Below are 21,699 nucleotides of genomic sequence, written 5' to 3'. Positions count from 1 at the left end.
AGAAAAATAGTTGGTTTTTATCACATGCCTATCATGAACAACCCATCTAACATTAGGGAGTGCTCCTGTTTGGGAAGAAGGCTGGGGACCTGTCTAAACTGAAGAACTGGAATGCATTTGAGCCACAAGCAGCCCTGCCACAGAGGGACGAGCCTATGACAGATGACTTCTGCAGCTGTAAGCTGCAGCTATAAATTGCATTTTACTTTGACATCTATTACCCCTGTGCAACTGTCTCCGTACTTCCAAATAGACTCGTGGAGTATATCTTATAGTCAACTTGCTTTCTTCAGTCAGAAAATTACCCAGGCATGAAGTCCAAACTTTCATTTCAAAGCTGTGACAGGAAGACTAGCTCATACACATCTTAGATATAGAAAGAGCATAGTGAAACTATTTCAAATATGCAGCCATTCACACTATAGCACAGCCTTGGCTTTTCAACAGTGCATTTTTTCAACACACTGAAGTCTATTGTTACTCTCTCATAGGACAAAAAAGTTTAATTTTCCACAGTAAGTACAAAGAGCTTCACAATATGGTCATTTTCTCCTCTATCCTGCAAACTCAGCCCATTTTAATCACTCAGTTCTGTCTGAACAATTCTTATTATATTGGAAACACCTAACATACAGGGAGCAAAAAGATGTTTCATTAAAACCAAACTCTATGAAGGGTTTCTCTTAAAATGCTTATCTATGTCAAGGTCACATGGAATCACTAAATCAGTTTTTGTACTGTGCTCATTTAGGTATCACAGTTTTAGCCTAGTCAAATAAAAAAATACATAAATCAGGGGGAAATTACCACTGTGAAACATTCTGAGAGCAATTTTGTTGGTTTGGGTTTTTTTTTTTTCAGGAGAAATAAAAAGATTCAGCCACTTTTACAGTCAAGTAAATTACCTACTTCTTTTCTAGATCCTGAAATTCATTTTAATAGCCACCTCCCACTGTTTTAATTCTCCTCTCCGAAGCCCCAGAACTGATTGCTTATTTTAAGAAAGACCCTTTGGCATGAAACTTCATCTGTATAATCCTGTAATGGGATCAATCCCTTCAGTAGCATTGAAAGAAACCAAGGAAGGAACAACCATCCAAGGCAATAAGGAAATAACTGGTAGTCTGAAAACGAGAAGGTAGAAGATATTCTGTAAGAAATTCAGGGCCCTGAGGATAAACACTTTTGCTGCATTTTAGATCAATTCAAAAAAGCATTTTGGCATGACAAAGTTTACCCTAGTTTTGCAATCCAGTTCTTAACCCACAAAACTCCCACAGAACTTCAGTGCACACTTTTCTGCCTAGAAAACAGATCAGTGAAACAGGGCTTTAAACTTTGCAAAATCATTTGAATTCTAAGGTCACTTCAATGGGTCTGACAAATCTCCTGCCTCCTCGCGCCACCAATTGTTGAAGAGTTTTCTCTTGTCTTTCAGATCAATCTTGTATAATGACACTCTTCATAAGATTATGAAAAAACCCATGTTCACTTGATAAATCTACCCTGGGAAAGGTTATAAACTAGCTGCCTGTGAACAGAATAGACTATTTCAGTTGGAAAGGATCTACAAGGATCATCTAGTCCAACTGCCTGACCAGTTAAGAGTTGAACAAAAGTTAAAGCATGTTGTTAAGGGCATTGTCCAGATGCCTCTTAAAGACTGACAACAGGTTTCAGGCATCAACCACCTCTCTAGGGAGCCCCTTTCAGTGTCTGACCACCCTCTCAGTAAATGCCCAGTGCCAAGTCTAATATCTAAACCTGCCCTGGCACAGCACTGAGCCAGTATTCTGCCTTTACCAAAAATTGTCCAATCTTGTGGGAATATCATGCCTCAACACCTTCTTTTGCTTACTCACCACACTTCACCATCTGCCACGGAATTCCCTGGCTTGCTTGTGCCACTTCACTCAGTGCTTGAGCATCACCAAAGTTTTAAGGACATCACGATCACTTGTGCATTCAAGTTTGTCACATTCCACCACATTTACTACCTGCAAATTCTCTTTTAAATTTCTGCTTGATACCTTTTGATGCTGAAAGATCTACTACACCTTTCCCTTAAAACCATCACTTGTCCCTGGTTTTGAGCAGCATTGCAGGTAGAAGACAGCTTCATAGTGTAATCCTGCCAATCAACTAAAAGCTGTTAACAGCATCAACGTCTCTGAGATTGCATTATTCCTACAGACATGACTCACCTGGAACAAAGATTAAAGGAGGATAGATGTTACTGAAGCAAGTAAGAAATAGGAAGAACTCTACAAAAGTTTAATCAAGCCAGGAAAGCAAATTACTTTAACATTCCTTAATTAGGAGTTAGGCTTCATTCCTATTCTTCCTTTCCCCAAGGCTACCCTGACCACATGACTCCTGCAGGACAGAGAAGGGAGGTCTGCCCTGAGCAAGAGGCATTTGTCCTAAGCACTACTCCTTTTCATGTCTTAACCCTCACACAACAGAAACACAGGTTTCATTATCAGACAGGTTAAGAACAGATGTCCAGCTACACACATTTTTAAAATGAGACTGTCTAAAGAAACAGATATGCAACACTTGAAAAAAAATTCCCCTATCCTAGGGAGGGAAGCTCAGTAAGAACCAAGAACTTCCCAAATTAAGAGACTGTCAAAGCATCCCTGAAATAGAAATTCACTGATGCTGAAAAGCCTGCACTATAATTTAGTGAGGCACAGCTAGAGACAACACACCTAACAGTAATTTAGCAAAGACTAACAGAGCAAGAGAACACAAGCTATTAGAGTGGCATCCAGTGAAGGGGTTTCCAAATTTAGAAGATATGACCTTGAGGACTGGTTTTCAATCTTCTCTTCAGAGACAAGGTGTAGGAGATTTGTTACTCAGGGAATTTCAACATCATGATAGAAGCAGAGAGTTCAGCATGGCAAAGGAGAATTTCATAGGAGCCCTTATCTGATTCTGAACAGAACAGAATAAATCAGTATTTACAAGCCTTATGAAATTTAGAGTTGTTCAGTGTACTTTATGTAATGCTGGTTCTAATAACAGGTTCAGGAACATTATCAATTTCCCTACAGCATCTGGGCAATATTTTGCCAATCCTGTTTCCAATACAGTACAACAGCCAAGTGGTTGGTCACACTGGGCAAGACAAACATCCATGCACCTCTTCCTAGAGAAAAAAGGCCTGATATTACAATGGGACCTTGAGGTATGCAAATGTGTGTGTCCATTGGTCCTCAAAATCTGACATTTGATTTAGCTGAAAGCTGCTTGTGATTAACTAGGATGGCATGGCATGGAGTTTTGGGACAGAAAGCAGTCATCATGAGGGAATTACCATACAAGATAAACTACAGATTGATCCAGTTCCAGGTCTGATGGCACAAAACAGGGCTTCACACAAAGCTCTATGAAGCCCTGTAGTTGACAGCTCCAGAGTATTGGATTACATGCCCAGGGGACCTGCCCAATCTCCCACAGTATTTCCTGTCTTTTATACACCAAAAGAATTTGTTTGTTTTTATATCTTTGACTCCTTGCTCTTCAAATTCCATCTCAGGCTCTTCAGTTTCCTTCTCACACTGCCCACACTGGACTGTGCCTCTGTTTCTAGGATTCACTAGTGTTGGATTTCCAGTTTCTGACAGCTATTTCTTTTGCTCAAATAACCTCCTGAACTTTGTGTTTAAGCATATGGATTCACTTGCCTTTCTCCTCCTTTTCTTTCACAGTGCTATTCATATGTGCAGTGACAGCTTGCAGTGTGCTAAAGTAGCTACTATGCCTAAACTAAGATTGTAATTTCTATATTTAACCACAGCCATATATTAAAACAGTGCTCACATTGTTCCAGTAATCAAGAGGAGACTCTAACACGTTGGTCATTATGTTTTCCAAACTCTACATAATCTAGATTGAACTTCAATTGTAAAAGTCCACAGGGAATATGAACCCACTTGCAGACTTAAATGCAAGCCTACATAAACCAGATCCAGTCTTCAGCTAACTGAAGAAATTAAGATAGACAAGTAAATTAGGATCTCTGAATCAAATATACCAGTGCCATCTAAAAAGTCTCTATCACATGGACAAGCTGTGGGTTGGTTCACCTTCATATATGTATGAAAGAGTACAATAACAAAACTTTCAAAGAGCTCTAAGCTTAGAAAACTGAGGCTAACCTTTGGAAATATTGCTCATTAACATTTTTTGGGCAAGATTTGTCATTGAGATGCTGGAAGTTTGAATATATGTGACAAATACAACTTAAAAAAACCTTCCTGCTTCCTGAAAAGTTGCTATGTATCTCACTCCATAGCACAGAAGGATCTGGGAGACTTGTTTCCCATTTCAACTAACCTGACAAAACCATGAAAAAACTTAATTACAGACTTATTCCCTTGCTACAAAAATAATTCTGTTCTTTTCAGTGGGGCAGCTCAGAGAGTAAAGTCCTCCTCCAATTAAAAGCATTAAAATTTCTCAGCTCACTGAGATGCTCCACTGTTTCAGGAGTCTCCTTCAATGAATAAACACATTAACCACAGATTAATGATAACAGTAAATTGCCATGTATCATCCCTCTCACACCTTCATGGACTTGCCTCCTTCAGCCTCTATCAATTAATCTCCTCCACTCTTCCAGACCATCCATCATGCTCTTTCCTGCCCCATCTCCTTATATCACAGAGTATCTTTCATCTCTATTGCAGCCACATTTTGGAACAGCTTTCTTAAGTCCATTAACCCCTATCTCCATACCATTTTCCTTACAGCCTTTTCCTAACGGAACCAAAACATCTCACCACTGTTCCCTTCTCACTCTTTCTTGACACCTTCATCCCTACATTTTGTCATTTCACACCCATTTGTGTTTAGCTACTGAATAATGCAGAGGTTAAATGCTGAATTAATCTGAAATGTATTCCTTTGAATGGTTTAGAAACAACTTCTCCAGTTAAGTTTTTAATTCTTAGGGTTTTAATACTCTATGGAATTTATATAACAAAGAAAATCTTACACTATAACACACATTACTGCTATGGTTTTATATAGGCATCAGCCTACACATTTATACTTCCAACATGCTGACTGCATGATATCTTCACAATCCTAAATATTGCTCAGTTCTAAGTGAGATCTTTTTCTACTGACAGACTAGCAATTAACCTAGTGCCACAAAATAACAACAAGGACTAAAACAAAATGTGAAAGATTCAGCATAGGTAACAGAAAAAAAATCCAGAAACAGCATCATTTCAACTGAGGTTCTTTTCCCCATGGTCACATAGTCTCTCCTGTACAAATGCATTGTTGTTCAGTTATTACTTCAATTTCAGGATTTAATTTCCTCCTCAGCACTTGAGCCTCAAGTAGGAAATAAAGCAAAGAATAACAAAATGAAATCAAAGAAAAAGTCACTACACAGATCATGTACTATTCCTCAGCTGATGAACCAGGAGCTGCAAAAGCTTCAGCTACTTCCCCTCCACTCTCAAGTGTAACTGAGCCAGTTTTACAATCCCAGTAAATATTTCTTTCCTTGCAGAAGTGAATGGTTGGTCTCAGCTTTTATTTATTTGAATTCCTCACTAGCATATTCTGCCTCCTCAATGAAAATTAAAGCTCAAAACATTTCCTAAGCCTTCAACAGAAATTATTTGGGCTTTGCAAACACTTGTGTTTATTAACAACTTATTAACAACATTTTCACATTTTGAATCAAATGCCACTGTTTACTGAGAAAACATTTTGACCAAAACCCCTCCCACATAATGCAGTTTATCACTCCTCCCTACCCTTCCCTATTTCTGGAAATGACTTTTTTATTTTACATGAAGCCTGCCATCCAAATAACACAAATGCTTTCCAAAAGTAAAGGTATTAATCTGCCAGGCTGTGTCTCCAGCGAAGGACAGCTGCCTGTATTCAGTAAGCCCTACGCAGCTGAAGGTGAGGGCAGTTGGACTGCCCATGCTGAGGAGCCTACGCATCGCCTGCTTGAAGCTCCAAGCCTCTCTAAGCATTTCTCCTACCAACCACAAAGCAGCAAGCAGGATGGTGCACTCTGGGTATGTGATATTTGCTTTTACTTCACCCAACTCTAACCATCACACTTCAAACATTTTAGCCACAAGCAAGAATAACTATAAAAATTCTCAATAAGTATCTTTGTATGAATTAAGGAACAGTTACATAATGGGCTCAAAGTTTCCAAATAAGACTTTAGACAGATGTCAAGGGAAAAAAAAAGGCATTTATTTCTACATGCCAGTTGGAATTCTTTGTTGAAAGCACTTGGTTTCCCTTGTGCCATCTGTGAGGTTTAAAGCACTGACCATTCAAACCACAAATTAAGTTGTAATTCCATAGTAGCTCTCCTTCCTGTGTTGTAATTCCACACTAGTTCTCCTGAATCTAAGAAATACATACCTGCCTGAGTAAAATCAGCTTGGGTTGTATTATCCAAAACACAACAGGTTAGTTTCAGGCAGAACATACATCAACACAGGGACTATATCAATGGGGAGCTTCACCTGGAGAAAGGATTAGGCACATGCAAACTCTACATGAGGCAGCCAGCAAAACCTCCAGACTAGTAAGTGTTGACCAGAAATGGGCCAGGATCTCTGGATCACTCTAATGATGCAGCAGTCTGATTTTACCAGCAGCAAGCACATTGTGTTAAACTGCCCACTTGTAGAAAATCTGAGACACGGGAGGCAGGTGAATCTGTCCCACAGAGAAACCATGTTCCAAGAATGTGATGTGATTGCTACCTCTTGTATCAGCACAAATAATAACTCCCCAGACACATCCATCTACAGTGATAGTTCGTATAGATATCCACAGAAAACTGGGAAAGAGGGCAGAGAGGAGAACTGATGAACCAGTCTCAGGAGTCCAAAAGCTTAGACAAGAAAAAAGTCTATTATCAGAAGCCTTCAACTCCCTATTTAAAACCCTACACCAGAGAATTGTCAGATGTGAGAAAAGCTTAAAAATTACCAAGTTAATGAGACACAAATGCCACTTACAAGCCTCTACTAATCCCAGTGGTTTAATCCCAGTGGTGTTCAGCTCGTTTTTACTTAATGCAGAGCTAGTCATTCACTCCCAACTGAAATCAGGCAAGCTTTTGTGAGCAACGATAGCGCAAAAACAAAGTTAAGTCTTAAGGAATTGGCCCCAGGATGTCAGTTGAGTGTCATGAAAATAAAAACTGGGCCCCTGTATGCACATAATAAATATTGGCACTATAGTTACTTGCTGATGAATAGGCATTTAAATGCAGAGTTTTGGGGTTTTTTTTCTGGACTCATTTTTAGCCTGCTATGATGAAAATCCCGTTACAGAAATTATCTCTGTAAAACTACAAGCAGGTAATACATCAAAGCGAGCTACCAAATTGTTTACATATTTAGGACCATAAAAGTTTGCAAAGAAACAAGCAGATTTTAAAAAACTGGTGACTTAACTGTCTCAGTTTAAGACATAACATGAAGGACATTTCCAGGGAGCCCACGCAGAAACCAAACGATCCAGGGAAGGGAAAAACAGGGTACCAAACTGCAGTCCCTGAGACGAATATAACCAGCTTCCAGGCTTTTACTGCTCAAGCACAGCCTGACAAGGATCAAATTTGTCATGAAATCACTTAACAGTGAGTGACAATAATTACCACAAGTTAAACTATAACTTTGATCCTACTGGTAGTCCCATGGAGGTTCACATCAAGTTCTCTTCTCCATGTCCACCACATGGTTTGCAACAGAAATACCACAGTTTTCTTCCTTTGCTTAATTATTTTTTAATCATATAGAAATATATTTTGAAGAAGTACTTTGGGTATGAGGGAAGTCAAATCATTTGATTGGTTAACAAATAATGCTTATTAGCCAGGGATTAGAGAAGATGCTGTGAAGTACTGAGATTTACAAGCACCTTAAACTGAGGCATTATTATCTTTAACTTGTGTGTTTTTCACACAAAAGAACTAGACTAGAGAAGATTAGGGAACAAAGTTACCTTCTAAGTACCCTTGAAATAAAAAGAAATATGGAAAAGAATACTGAGGTGTTGCCCATGAAAGCACTTGAATTCTTATGAAAGTACACAAAAACTGCCTTGATATATACAAACTACATACCTTCTATTATTTTCATGGTTTCTTGTTAAAGGGGAAGGGCAGCTGTCATACTTTCAAATGGCAAATAAAAGCTATGTTCTAATTAAGGTGAATATTGGCCATCTGTTATTTAAGTAAAGGACCAATTAGAAAAACAATATCTAATATGATCAACCTCAGCCAGCCAGGTTAATCCATGAAAGGTTCCAAACAAATGTATAATCCTTTCTAACCACTATTGGATTAAGTGGACTAACCCAATTGGATGTACATAGTGGGTTTTGTGCCAACATGTTTATTTCAAGTATTCCACCTTTTCTTTTTTCAGTTTTTCCTTTACAGTATCTCTTAAACTACTTTAAAAAACAACTTTCCAAAGCTTTCTGGTCTCATAAGAGAATTCCAAAAGTTATCTAGTGAGTAAACAGCATGTTTCATGGAAGACAGTGATTTTTGGCACAGAACACTCAGCTCCCCTTTGGTCCTCCACTGGAGAGTGGTAAAATTTCACAATGGGCAACAAATAATTCTGGTGTTAGATATGTGGAAATGTATGCTTATTTTAATTTTGCATCCAAACATACCTGAGAAAGGTAAATCAACAACAATTCATCATCTCTCCCAGCTACAGATATTTAAAACTCTACAGCAGGCATCCTCACATCACCTACTGGTATTTGGCCAAGCAACTCTTCAGACCATATGGTTTCTCCAATTCCAGGAGGTCTTTAACCCCAAAAACCCCATAAAGTAAAAGAACAGGGCCTCCCTCCCATCTGTAGCTGACCTGCTTATTAGTTTTTGAAGGAAGAATGCAACCTAAAACAAGCCACATACATTGCAGCAACATTCCTTCAAACAGGTCCACATCATCTTTTCTCTTTTTCATAACGACACTAGATAAAAGTGTCACAAATTCACAATGGTATATGTGGCAAATACAGAATTTACCTTCTTAGAGAACTAGTCTGGAGATAAAAACAGCAATAGTTTACAAAGCTGAAGCTGACTCAATTTGAAAAGAGAATTCCATGCTACCTGCATTGACTTGGTTACTCTTTTGGTGTATGGTAACCAGTCCAAGGAATACAGTGAGCATGAGTGACAAAAACTCACTGAACTGATAACTTTTATAGTAAGTGAAATAGCGTCTGCAAGCTGGAAACAGAAGTTAGCTGGCAACCCTGGCTGGTGGGATGCAGCACCTTTTTAATGTGTTTGACACATTTCAATTGCACTACTTGCTTTCTTCTCCTCATTTACAAGATATCAAATCCAATCTTTCTGTAACTTCAGTGATTTTGGTCTAAGAATTTGATTTACTTTTTTATCTTGCGTTATCAGCGTGGCAACAAGGATCACGGCACATTTCACTCTGCCTTTATCACTCCATTCTCTCTGTTTGGAGAAGGCTTGTCTCCATTTTTTCATTCCCTGTCACATTTTTCCCTTGCTTTCAGTTGTGTGAATGCATACAATAGTGAAGGTGTTTCTTTTACTGCTACCTAGTTGTAGTGATTACAACAAACACGTGAGTTTGTGAGTGCCAAGCAAAAGGAGATTGCAATTCTTCTGAATATATGCTACTGGCAATTGAATTCAAGAGTGTTATCTGTCAGATTTCTCCAAACAGAGTCCTAAATGTGAAAAATAAGTATCTAAATAGTCTGCTTGTGCCAGAGAAGTATAATCAAGAGCACTGAGATTAGAGTTATGCAGATCCGCTTTGCTCCAGGTAAGCATCAGTAATGTAAAGATCTGAGGTACAGAGTGATATGTTCCTTTTCATGTTGTAAAACACAGCACAAAGCACAGATGGGAAATACTGTCAAATAGCATTCTTCTGGGAACCCATTACTCTTATATCTTAGGGTTATCACATATTATCTGTGCAACCTTAGCATTGTGTTAATATAGCTTATCTTTTTCAACTCCAGATGATATACTCCTTAATGGGGAGAAAAACTGAACCAATTATGTAGAAAACCAAAACTCACCATGGTTAGAGCACTTCACAAAGTCATCTCAAATAACTTTTAGACCTCAGCATGACCCATTTCCAACAGATTCACATAAAACAACAAACTTTTAATTTCCTCCTCCAATATTTCTCAGCATTGTACCATTCTTTCCCACCACTGCCAAGTACAGTAAATCTTTAACAAATGACCTAGAGGGCTCTACAACATTTCTTATAAGTTACTTAATGAAAATGTTTCATTTTCAAGTGTCTAGAAAACTGTGTGCTGATAGCCTTGAAAAGGGGTTAAAAATGCAAGTGGGTTTTCGTGTTTACATTGAAAGATCAACATAAATAGTAATAAAGACCCCAATTTAACACACACTTAAGGCAAGTTGTAAATAAGAGTTTTAAAGACAGAAAAATAATATTCTAGAATGAGAGAGGGGAGATCTTGAAAGATGAGAGGTAAATGAAATGTACTGAAAGCATGCCCAGTTTAAAACATTTTCCATTTGTACTGTGTCTAAAGTATAAATAAATCCATCCTCCCAACTGAACTTATTACACTGATAATGCACAATTAAATCAGCTGCATCTTGGGCAAAGATGGCACCTTTCTGTGAATCATAATCTCATCTCCTCTCTCTATAATTAAACAAGACAAAACCTAAATGTACCTTTAGAGTTTGGGTGCAGATTCACAATGGGAGCAAACCTGGATGGCAGTATTGATTTCCATAGTGCAAAGCTGATCTGCACCAGCTAAGGGTCTGGCTTTTGGCCAGCAGCTCCATTAGGCTGGTATGAAACAGCTAGGCATTTTGTGGGGATATCCATTTCACTAGTCCTCTTTCCTACCACCACCTCCTTTAAATTCAGGCATCTCTGGACATGACTCACACAGCTTATCTACACACCTCAATGCTAAATGTAGAAAACACGATTAGTGAATTCAGCAGAGGTTCACTTTATGCACTGTCTTGTTTCTGATTTTTCTTTCCAAATGTCAGGACATTGCCAGAATCCCCAATTTAGGAAACACAGCAGACTGTTTGAAAAGATGTCCTTGTAGGCTATATACCCTTGCCATGCAGCCATCTCATCCCTCTGAGTAACTATGTGATCTTTCCCCATTGTGACACGCTGCTCATTACAGGCTCCTCACTACAACGCTGTTCACATTATCACATCCTACAACGTGATACGAGGCACATCACTTTGTGGTATCATTTAGTGGTACAGCTGATATCAAATATTTATTCAGACCAAACTGGAAACCTGTGTGATGAAATGCTGTTGATTTTTGAGCCAGGAATGGCCCCCAGGACAGGAAGCTCTGCTTACAGGTATCAGAAAGGAGGCTCAAAGGTTGTAGCAAGTTCACAGACTGTGTCAAGCAGGCTGAGGGCATCAAGGACTGCACACCAAGCAACAGAAACAGAGACACATACATTGAATAAATTCCACAATGATCTAAGCTGTCTGATCTTTGACAACTCATCAAAATCTCTCTCTGCCTAATTCTAATTTTCAGATGAATGTTTCCTTTGAATTCCTCTTCAGTGCCATTATCCTAATTTTCCAGTACCTAACCCTTTCTATATCATATTCAGCCTTCATGGCAATAAAGAATCTTTGCAAGCACTGTGAAGAACACAACTACCAAACCTACAGAGAACCTAACACAAAGTCATGAAATTTATGATCCCTTCTACACTCTGCAGCAGCAGTGGTACTCAAACAGTTGTGCTGCAGTATCAACACCGTCAACACAACCATCTACCTTTTTAGCACACAGGACTGCAGACTAGGACTGCTGCAGTATACACTTAGAGGTTGTCACAAGGACATACATAATAGGGGAAACAACAAAGGAGGTTCACAGAGACACAGAAAGGGAGAGAAGAGGATAGAAACCCAGGAACAGGATAGAACAGTAATACCAAGAACCAGAGCACGTTTTCTTACTAGTAGGTAATAAGGAAGACATCACTCTATTTAATCCATGCATACACAACGTATCCTTGGCAGGCAGCCACTACAAAAAGCAAAGGCCTAAAATGAACTGAACTTTTATCAACAAGGGCATAAAGTTGGAATAATTCAGGTATTGGTAAAACAACAACAAAAGAAGGTATCTAAAAGTCATTACTTGAAAATCTTCTAGATGAAAGAAGTAGTGACAGTTCTGCATAACAGTATGTACTGATGACTACAGCTGATAGTACATTTTGGAAGCTAAAGCTCTACATTTCCTCCACAGGCCAGTGGCAGGTTCCCATTCCACACTGCCTGTGTGCATGCACTCCCAGCTGTGCAGCCTGGCTGTAAAGGAGAATATACTGACCATGTGAATCAACACACTTTGCAAACCAAATGCTGCTGTTCCAGTTACTGCATGCCCCAGTCTGAACAGACCACGTAACATCAAGAGACTGAAAATGCTTATGTCCATCAACTGAGACTTACATCATTTTAAACTATTGCTCTAAATTATTTTGAAGCTTTGCAAAACAAAGCAGAAAACTGATGGTCTGGCAACTCAAGGTTAACCATTACAAAGAACTAATTTATATTTCACCCTGCTGCTGTTGATGAGGTACTTCCATAAAGCTTTTAAGCTTCTACGGAGCAAAACAATTGGCCTTCAATCATCCTTTGGTGGCTTTTCAAGGTTGCAGCTTCATCATCTAAAGAGTACAATGACACTCAAGTTGACTCCACACAGAACAGCTCATGTCTGGAAGCAATACAGTTGCATTTATTTTGGTGCTGTGCTGCCAGACTTTATCAGGCCAGTACAAGCTGAGAGACCTCTGAAGTGCAGGCAACAGTATCACTGACCTTTCATCCCTCCACTACATCCTCAATGGATATTCTCACAACTAAACTACATGTGTTTTGAATGATCTCTTCTATCTGGGTTATAATCTTATCCTTTTATCACCTGAGGTAAGCAAAGCTGACAATATTCAGAATTGAGGCCTTGATCCTAAAAGCAGTAAAAGCCAGTATTTTTGTTCACCTCCACACACTAATTTTGTATGTTTCATAAGAATATGCAGTAATCAAGACACAATTATAGGAATTAAAGTGGAATAAAATCTTGTGCCTTTAAAAATAATTACTTCACTATTCCTTACACAAAAACCCTGTTATTTCCAAGCACTGAAGAAAACATCATTGAACAAATTTTTGTCTAGACTGACATGAAAGTGCGTTTTTAAGATAAGCTTTGACATTTCAGATATTTTTCAAAACTACTGTATCGATTTAGGGAATTCCTACAGACCACAGACTGCAAATCCTTCCAGCCCTCTTGGTATATCCTGCCTTTCTTGATCATGTTGATTAATTTAGGAATGAATGCTGGCAGCAAACTAAGCATGAGCTGTTGGATGTCAGCTTTACATGAGAATCTGCCTTGTGACCACAGCAGTAACGTTAATGAGGCTCCTGGCTTATCTTTTATTAGAGATATGAAGATTTTAGTGTTAACCTTCTTAGAAAAACTCACATAGGTCAAAGCTGAAATTCAACTTAATGTTAGGAAATCAATTAGAGAAACAGGTTTAAACTATTCTACCTCAGCAGTTTAAGGTTTTGTCTGTGCACCAAAGTTAGCACACAGCATGCCATAGTTAAGAATTCAAGATACATCACTTATTTCATCTCAGCCTTCTGAGGGGATGCTCAGTGTATTGATACTTAGGTGCTTGGAGTTGAGTAAGCTCCTGGCTACAAACTCTTGGTGCATTGTACATCTACACCAGGGCTTCATGATACTTCATTTTCCTGGGATGAATCCAAGGCCACAGCAAAACCATATCAAGGTTTTGATGTGGCTTAAAACCAATCATTTCTTTTGCCAGTTTAATAACAGGTTTTCAATACATGTGCACAAACACTTCTGCAAGCACAATGGATAAGGCAACGTAGTGGTAAGAGCCAGCAGCCTGGGTACATGCAGCAAAGAACTACTCTCTTCTGAGGCACTACTGGCTTCACACAGAAATGTGAACACTGTTTTCAGGCTTCCTCTCATGTGCAATTCTCTTATGTGATATCAAAAGCATGTACCATGAACACAGAAGTATTTCTGAAAGGTTGACTTTTAATCAGAAGTCCCAGATACTCGACACATTCTCTTGTCTGTTGATTTGTACTCAATTCAATGCTTTAAAACAACATCTGTAACTGGACTTTGTTGTTTGCAAAGTATCACTAGTTGAGAACACCACTTTAGGTCACTTTGTTAAACATCTGCTATGTTGGAACACAATATAGTGTTGGAAAACAACACTGTGATGAGAAGATCTGGAAGAGGAAGTAATGTTTGTTTTTCTGGGAATCCCTTGAATGTTTGAACCTAAGTCATGTTAGAGCCTAAATCACACAGAAAAATATTATGGAGAACAGATACTCTGGAATGAATGTTTGTTTATTCATGCTCATTTATCAAATCCATATGTGTACAACTATCTTCCATTTAGCTACTGTAAGCACTTCAGTCTCTCACAAATAAGCTCTCCTCGCAATGTGTAATTTAAAGGAAAAAGTGATCAGTTTTGGAGAGTAATGAACAGGACAGGCTGATTTCTCTTAATTCCAACTTGGGTCAAATTCTTTAAGCTTGTATTTGAGTTTAAGAATGGAAATGATCTTTTGAAATCCAATGGAAATGCTCACACTTTAAACACATGCTGGGTCACGTTGGTGTTTCAGGATGCTGGGCATATTCCATCACTGCTTTTAGCTCATTCCTCTTCTACACAAGAGACATTTGTGAAACATAATTTTTACACAAAATTGCTGCATATAGTTCAATGAGTACAAATTCATGCCCCACTGGATGGCTTAGATACCTTACCTGAGTGTGTCACTCTACATAAAACACAATTCTTGAAAGAATCACAGGATATTAAATTCAAGGCCTTCTATAGACATGGTTCCTGTAAAGCTACTTTTGTATCCCAGAAGTTGAAATTCATTTCAGTAATATCTACTTTCATCATGTTTTTAACTCATAGCTGTTGACAAGCCTTCTAGCACTTAGCATATTTACATACCCAATATTTTTTAGAAAAATCTGTAAGAAAAAGGTAAAGTATCTGCCACAACTTTCTGCCTAAAGCAATTCTTTGGTCTCACTGAGAGTGTTTTCATATTCCTCTAGCTCCTCAGTAACTTCCCATGAAAATATTTCTTTAATATTTTAAGCCAGTTGATTTAAGAGCAGAGTGGGGAGGATGGGACAGGACATCTGCTGCACCCCCTACAGATGAGAGGAGATTGTGAAACCAACCAGCTAGGATGAGACATAGGACAAACTCTGTTGTGGAATCACTGTACAGCTGCAGATAGCCTCTAGTTTAAGCATTCCATGGATCAGGTTCTGTTTCTCCACACTGATGGAGATGTACGGTTGTCCTCATTTTTCTTTCCTTTCCCTCCTATACTGACCAAAGTACCCTCATTTCCATAAGGGAAATACACCTTGGGCTCCTAAACTCATTTACAATATGCAACAATCTCTAATTGGGAACACTCCTACCTTTCCTACCCACAATGCAATCCTTTGAAACTCACACAGCAAGTGCAGTGTTATTATTACAGTTCCAAAAGCCTGGGTTCTTTCCAGTAAGCCTCCTTAAATAAATATTGAAACCTGTCTTTTAAGTCACTGACATTTTCTGAAGCAAGCTTATTTCATTTGTTATGCATCTGCTGTGTGCAAGTCTATGATACCTGTTGCAGGATTCCTTCCCATGCTGTTTCTGAACAGAGTATTTTAGTCCATAAAGAAGAAAAATGAGTTACAATACGTGGTTGCAACCACATAGGTATTTGCCCATATGTCATGGTTTAGACCCATCAGGGGACAAAAGACCACCATTAGACTCAAGTACCACAGACTTGAGAATTGCCAAAGGGCAGGGAGGGCTTTATTGCCACTTATGGTTCAGGACAAAACAGACCAGGCTACTCGGCTTGGGGAAGAAAACAGAGAATCATAGAATGGTAGGGTTGGAAGGGATCTTTAGAGATCATCTAGTCCAACCCTCCCAAACATAACCAACACAAGACAACACAGAGTGGTAGAATGATGAAGAGCACAACCAGTCCTTTAAGACCACCTTCTCCCCACGCCTCTCCTCTTCCCGGGCTCAGAACTCTTATCCCCGTATCTTTATCTCCTCCCCCACTGAAGAGCTCAGGGGGCAGGGAATGGGGCTTTCAGTCAGTCTATTCCTGATGGCTTCTGGATCCTCCCTGCTCCTTCGCAGGGTCCCTCACACATACACAGCCCTGCACATGCAGTTCCAATGTCTGTTCACCCCACAGGCTGCAGCTCCTCTCAGCCTCTCGTGTGGGGCTGCTCTGGGCCCGCAGGCTCCAGCACGGCCTGCGCCATGGCCCCCCCTCACACAGTCTCTGCCCGTCCGGGTGCACTCACCTGGAGCTGCTGCTGGCTCTCAAACCTGCCTTTGCCCTCCAAGGGTTGCAGAGGCACAGCCTGTGTTCTCACCACAGGTTGCAGAGGGGTCTCTGGTCTGGTGCTCCTCCTTCCTTCCTCCTCCTCTGACTGAAGGGTCCGCGTGGTCACCTCCATCGTGTATCACTCTCACACCTCCTGCCAGCACTTCACATTCCCGTCCCTAAACAGTGCTGGCAGAGGTGCCAGATTGGCCCAGCCGGGCCGGAGGTGGGTGTGAACCCAAGAGTAAAGTCCAAGAACTCTTTACTGGGTCTTCACTGCAACCTGCTCCATCCGTTACCAAGCAAAAGTGGCTCCTTGCTCAACCATGACGTCGTATTAATGCCACAATTCCTCTTCCTGCACATCCTTATGTCCCTAGCACAAGGTACTATTCCGTCTCCCTGCCATTAGCGATATCCAACTTCAGTGGCCATGACTTTAGTTATCATTTAGATGCTACAGAAGGGACGTCAATGCAGGCACCACTAGCACTCAGTGTGATTACACTTCAGTGTGACTCTGCCCCCTCTCTTATGGGCTTGACCCTGTTTGCTTGTTCCAGACACAATAAATTCTGCTGCACGTGTTAGTTGCAGCTACAGATGAAGGGAACCCCATGCACCAGTACTGGCTGGGGATTGACCTGCTGGAGAGAAACCTGGTAGTTCTGAGCCAGCAATGTGCCTTTGTGGGCAAGAAGGGCAATGGCATCCTGGGATGCATCAAGAGTGTGGGCAGCAAGTCAAGGGAGGTTTCCTCCCCCTCTACTCTGCCCTGGTGAGGCCTCATCTGGAGTCCTGTGTCCAGTTCTGGGCTCCCCAGCTCAAGAGGGACAGGGAAGTGCTGGAGAGAGGCCAGTGCAGGGCCACCAAGATGCCGAGGGGACTGGAGCATCTTCCTTATGAGGAAAGGCTGTGGGACCTGGGCTGTTTAGTCCAGATAAGAGGAGACTGCAGAGGGATCTCATTAATGTTAAGTTCTAGGTTTAGTGATTTTCTTATTTGCAGAATGAGATGATCTATTTGCATTTTATACTTCTTGGGTCTTCAACAACACTTCTGTATCCTCTTATGCCTGGGTTGTTTTTGATATCAGAACAAGATTAAATTAAAAATCAAGAATGCTTTTTATAATTTCCTAGATACTAAATTGGTGTTGGGTATTTTGGAAAGCCTACCAACAGGGACAAATAACTAATAAAGCTTACAATACTATAGGAAAAGGCAATTCTTTTTCCAGGACTTAAACTACTTTATTACAATTTGCCTGTAATGCATTCTATGACAGTATTATTCCAACTATGTAGAAAGAACTCAAAGCTACAGCCATATAGGTCAGAATGCACAATAGGAACAGATTTCTGGTCACTCAGACATGTCCCTAGCACTTGAAGCAGTCAAATAATCTCTTCCATAAGTGAAAATAAGGTTGTTTTACTTTCATTACCCTTTGGAATGCAGTTTTTGGAATAAATGCACACATAAAACAGTGTTACAAAAGTTAAAAAGTGTAAAAAGTTAAAAGGAAACACTACATACTGATATTACTTATTATTTCCTATACTATTATGAAAACAAAGCAGGACTTGGTATCTGACACTCAATATACTCTGAATTGCTCTTATACCAATAAAAACACTGTTTGTCTAAAGTTGTAGAACACTGTCAGTTCTCTTGACTCAACATCTTTTGTGTTGGATATATTACTCAAAACTCAGACCTATGGACAAATGAAAACATGAACTTTCATCTTTTTTCAGCTTAGTTGCAAGCCCTGATGCCTGCAATGCAACACAAATGATCTCTGAAATTCCAGCTCTATGGAGCAATAAGGAGTTCCAACTGCATAATTACTAAGCCAACCTCCTGTCTTCTTTTTTATCCCTTGGGTTTGAAATTTCTGATTAATACAAAAGTACACTTCCAAAGGCAGGAAGAGCATGTTTAGTATGAGAGAACTAGCCAGAAAACAACATGAATTCTATTCTATTAGTGATGGGGTCATCTCCTGTACTTATCTACAGCCATTGTTATCTTTTCCTTTAGATATGTATTTACACAACAAAACTACTTATCCTTTAAAGGCTACCAGAATACCACACAGGAGAGCTCCTCTTTGTAAAATCTCTGCACTTGATCAGCACTGTATGGGTGCTGTTAAAAGCCATGACTTTTAACAACAGCTTTCCAAACATGTATGTACAACAGCCAGCAATCTGTGGTGAGTATCAGATCATTTTGTCCATAATATGGATCCTGCTTTCGTATGAAAAGGAAAAAAACAATAATCATTTTCATCAGTATCTTCATTAATTTCTTATTTGCTAAGGTTGAAAGTCCAGCTCACTCAGTAAGTTTTGAACATCTTGGACAACAAAAGGCTGCTGAGGGAGCTCCTTAAGCAAACAGACACACTTCCCTAGGTGTGAAGAAGGGAGATACATTGCTTTAACATCTTTATGTACCTGATGTTTAACTTTCTGTTATTATTGTTCTGATCAGAAAGTGTTCAACTTGCCAGGACGAGAAACCAAGCAGCTCAGCACTGAAGTCTTAATTTTAGTCAAAATCATCTGGCTCATTACTTTTCAGTTTTGTTGCTTTGAGCACCTCACTGCATAAAGTAAATGATGTGTAAAGTGAAGAACATTTTGATTTCTATAGGTTATTAAAAGAGAACTATGGTAGGTTGGGAGTAGGAAAAATAGTCATGCTGCAGCACAGTGCTGGTCCATTTCGAACCACTCTGTGTGTCTGAGTTTCTTTGCACAAAAAAGAAAAATCATATTGAAAAATGAATTATCTTTTAAACTGTATTGTCCATTATGCTCTGCAAGATATACAGACAACACATAATCCTTGTCTGAATCATAATAAAGCATTTGGCCTTCCTGATAGCTTGTGGCATTTATTGCCACACAGCAACTGTGTTTTATACCAAAAAAAATCCCTTCTTTCCAATATGAATTGCCTCTTGTTTCAGAGTAATGAGATCAGATCAATCAGAGCATTTTGCTTTCCTTTTTCTTTGTAGCAAGCACTGAGCACTCTTAAAAAGAAAACTAAAAAGCAAGATACAGGATGTATGTCAATCGTGCTCCTAAGAAGTGGATGGCAGCCAACACACTGTGGCAGCACAGGGAAAGAATGGTCTGTCACTGTGGGTTCAAAAGCCAGGAAAGAAACAAGAAAGAGAAAAAGACTGGCACCATCTTCTCCATGGGATATGGCCAAATCATGACTGTAAAATGACAACTTTAGCCACTCAAGGGAAGTGTCCCAGAAAAGCTGTTCCTCATCTCTTGCTCTTTTAGTACCTTTGAATATTTACATAGGGAGATAATCAGATAGGTCGATTTTTGGAATAAAGCATTGATAAACAAAAAAAAGGCTGGGAAATGGGGAATGTGATTTAAAATAGACACAGAAAATAGAAATAAAAATACCAACAACTTTGTCTACATCACTTTTTTTTTCTACAAGATTAATGGACCGTTACAACAAGCTGCTTTTTCTATCCTCCAAGTGTCTGAAGATTGACTCTTCACCAAACCCCACAGATCATCAAGTCAGGGAATTAGATTATTTATTCCATTTTAGAAACATCTTGCTAAAAAGGCAGTTGCTCTAGTCTAGCAATCACTCAGTCTTGAGAAGATAAATTCAGACAAATATTGCAAACCTCACACAAATCTCAAACACCTTGTGCTCTCTAAACATTTGCTGCAGTAAGCAAAAACCTTGCACAAGTACCAACTATTCCATCTCTCCAGACTTTAAAAGTGCTTGGATTGTGACTACACAAAAAACCAGTACTACAGTCAAGACACTGATTCACCTGTTGGTAATATCATAAAGTCAAGCAGAAATTTTCTAGTGACAGAGATTCATTAGAAAACCTTGGCCAAGGGAATCAGGGATAGTTGTTCAGAAAATCTTGGGCTTGACGAATTAGCTTGTCTGTTATCTCTGGGCTGCACTGCATTGTTAGTCACAAACAAGTTGCTGACAGTATCCTCTCCTCTATACATACAGAGCTGATATTTAAGGATGAACTGAAACTATCTCACTTGAAATCAAGGTGGAGTGTTCGTCAGACTAAAAGAATACTACTTAAGCTGCTCCTATCAAAAGAGAAGCAGCCTAAATTCTTTAGGCTCAAATCAAAATCCCATGTGCTTCAAAAGCCTGTACCTTCCTTCCAAAATCTCAGAGTTTCCTGGCAAGGAGGTTGACTCTTCAATAACGAGTTTCTGAACGAAGTGACTGGGATTACTGACAACTTCCTCTTCAGGGACATTATTAACACACATACTGAAGCTTTCCAGCTTCTCTCCCCACAACCCCAACCTTCCATATCTGCAACAGAACACTCCTTCTTGTCTTCCACAAACTGTAATAATCATCAGTTCGTACAGAGACCAGACCCCCTCTTTATCCAATAACTCCTTCCTACTTTTAATATCTCATCCACTAACTTTGTGCCTTCAGAAATGTAATTTCACCTTTTTCATCCTAAGCTTCACTAGAGAGAATGTGGGTTTCCTTTCTTCCTGCAGGCTCAAAGTGTCAAAGCAATCATTCCTCTGTCCCAGAGGCCACTAACCCACTATGTTGCTGTGAATGACCATTTGCAAATGCAAGAAATATGGGGTCCTCTATGTGATTCTAACGTACTCCTGCCAGCCTCTAGCCTTCACATGTACAGTTGAAAGGAGATGGACAAAAACGTCTCTGCTGCTGTAAGTTTAAGTTCTTTATTACCACAGAATTTGACATGGAAGACCTAAACCAAAGATCCATGCTGGTATGGCACATAGAAAAAAAAGGAAGACAATAAAGCTCTAAAAGATCATTTCTCAGAGCACTTCTGAGTAGATGTCTTTCTGAGCATTCCTTAGCTGACCTGACATCACCTTTATTTCAAGATGTCTCATAGAAAAGAGGTGTGAAATCTGACACTCTTCACTGTCAATCACTAACTTCATCCAGTTTAGAGGAGAACATATTTTAACTGACAATTAGGAACTGAGTAGACAACAATACGAACAGATACGTTGCTAAATTCCCGCTCCTGATGTCTTACCTGTGTGTTCTGAACTTTGCCTTCAATAGCACAGGGTGTTTGTAGAATTGGAGC

At 39.5% G+C, this 21,699-nt stretch overlaps 1 protein-coding gene across 1 annotated transcript in view; it reads right to left on the bottom strand.

Annotated features, from left to right (window-relative positions):
* LOC133626406 (glypican-5-like) overlaps nt 1-21,699 on the bottom strand; it is a 115,912-nt gene that overhangs the window by 56,691 nt on the left and 37,522 nt on the right. The gene's annotated exons all lie outside the window — the stretch shown is intronic.

The sequence above is a fragment of the Colius striatus genome, chromosome 12, assembly GCF_028858725.1.
Source record: "Colius striatus isolate bColStr4 chromosome 12, bColStr4.1.hap1, whole genome shotgun sequence".
Classification (NCBI taxonomy): domain Eukaryota; kingdom Metazoa; phylum Chordata; class Aves; order Coliiformes; family Coliidae; genus Colius; species Colius striatus.
Note: the sequence above shows the minus strand (reverse complement) of the source record. Positions and strands in the feature narration are given on the sequence as shown.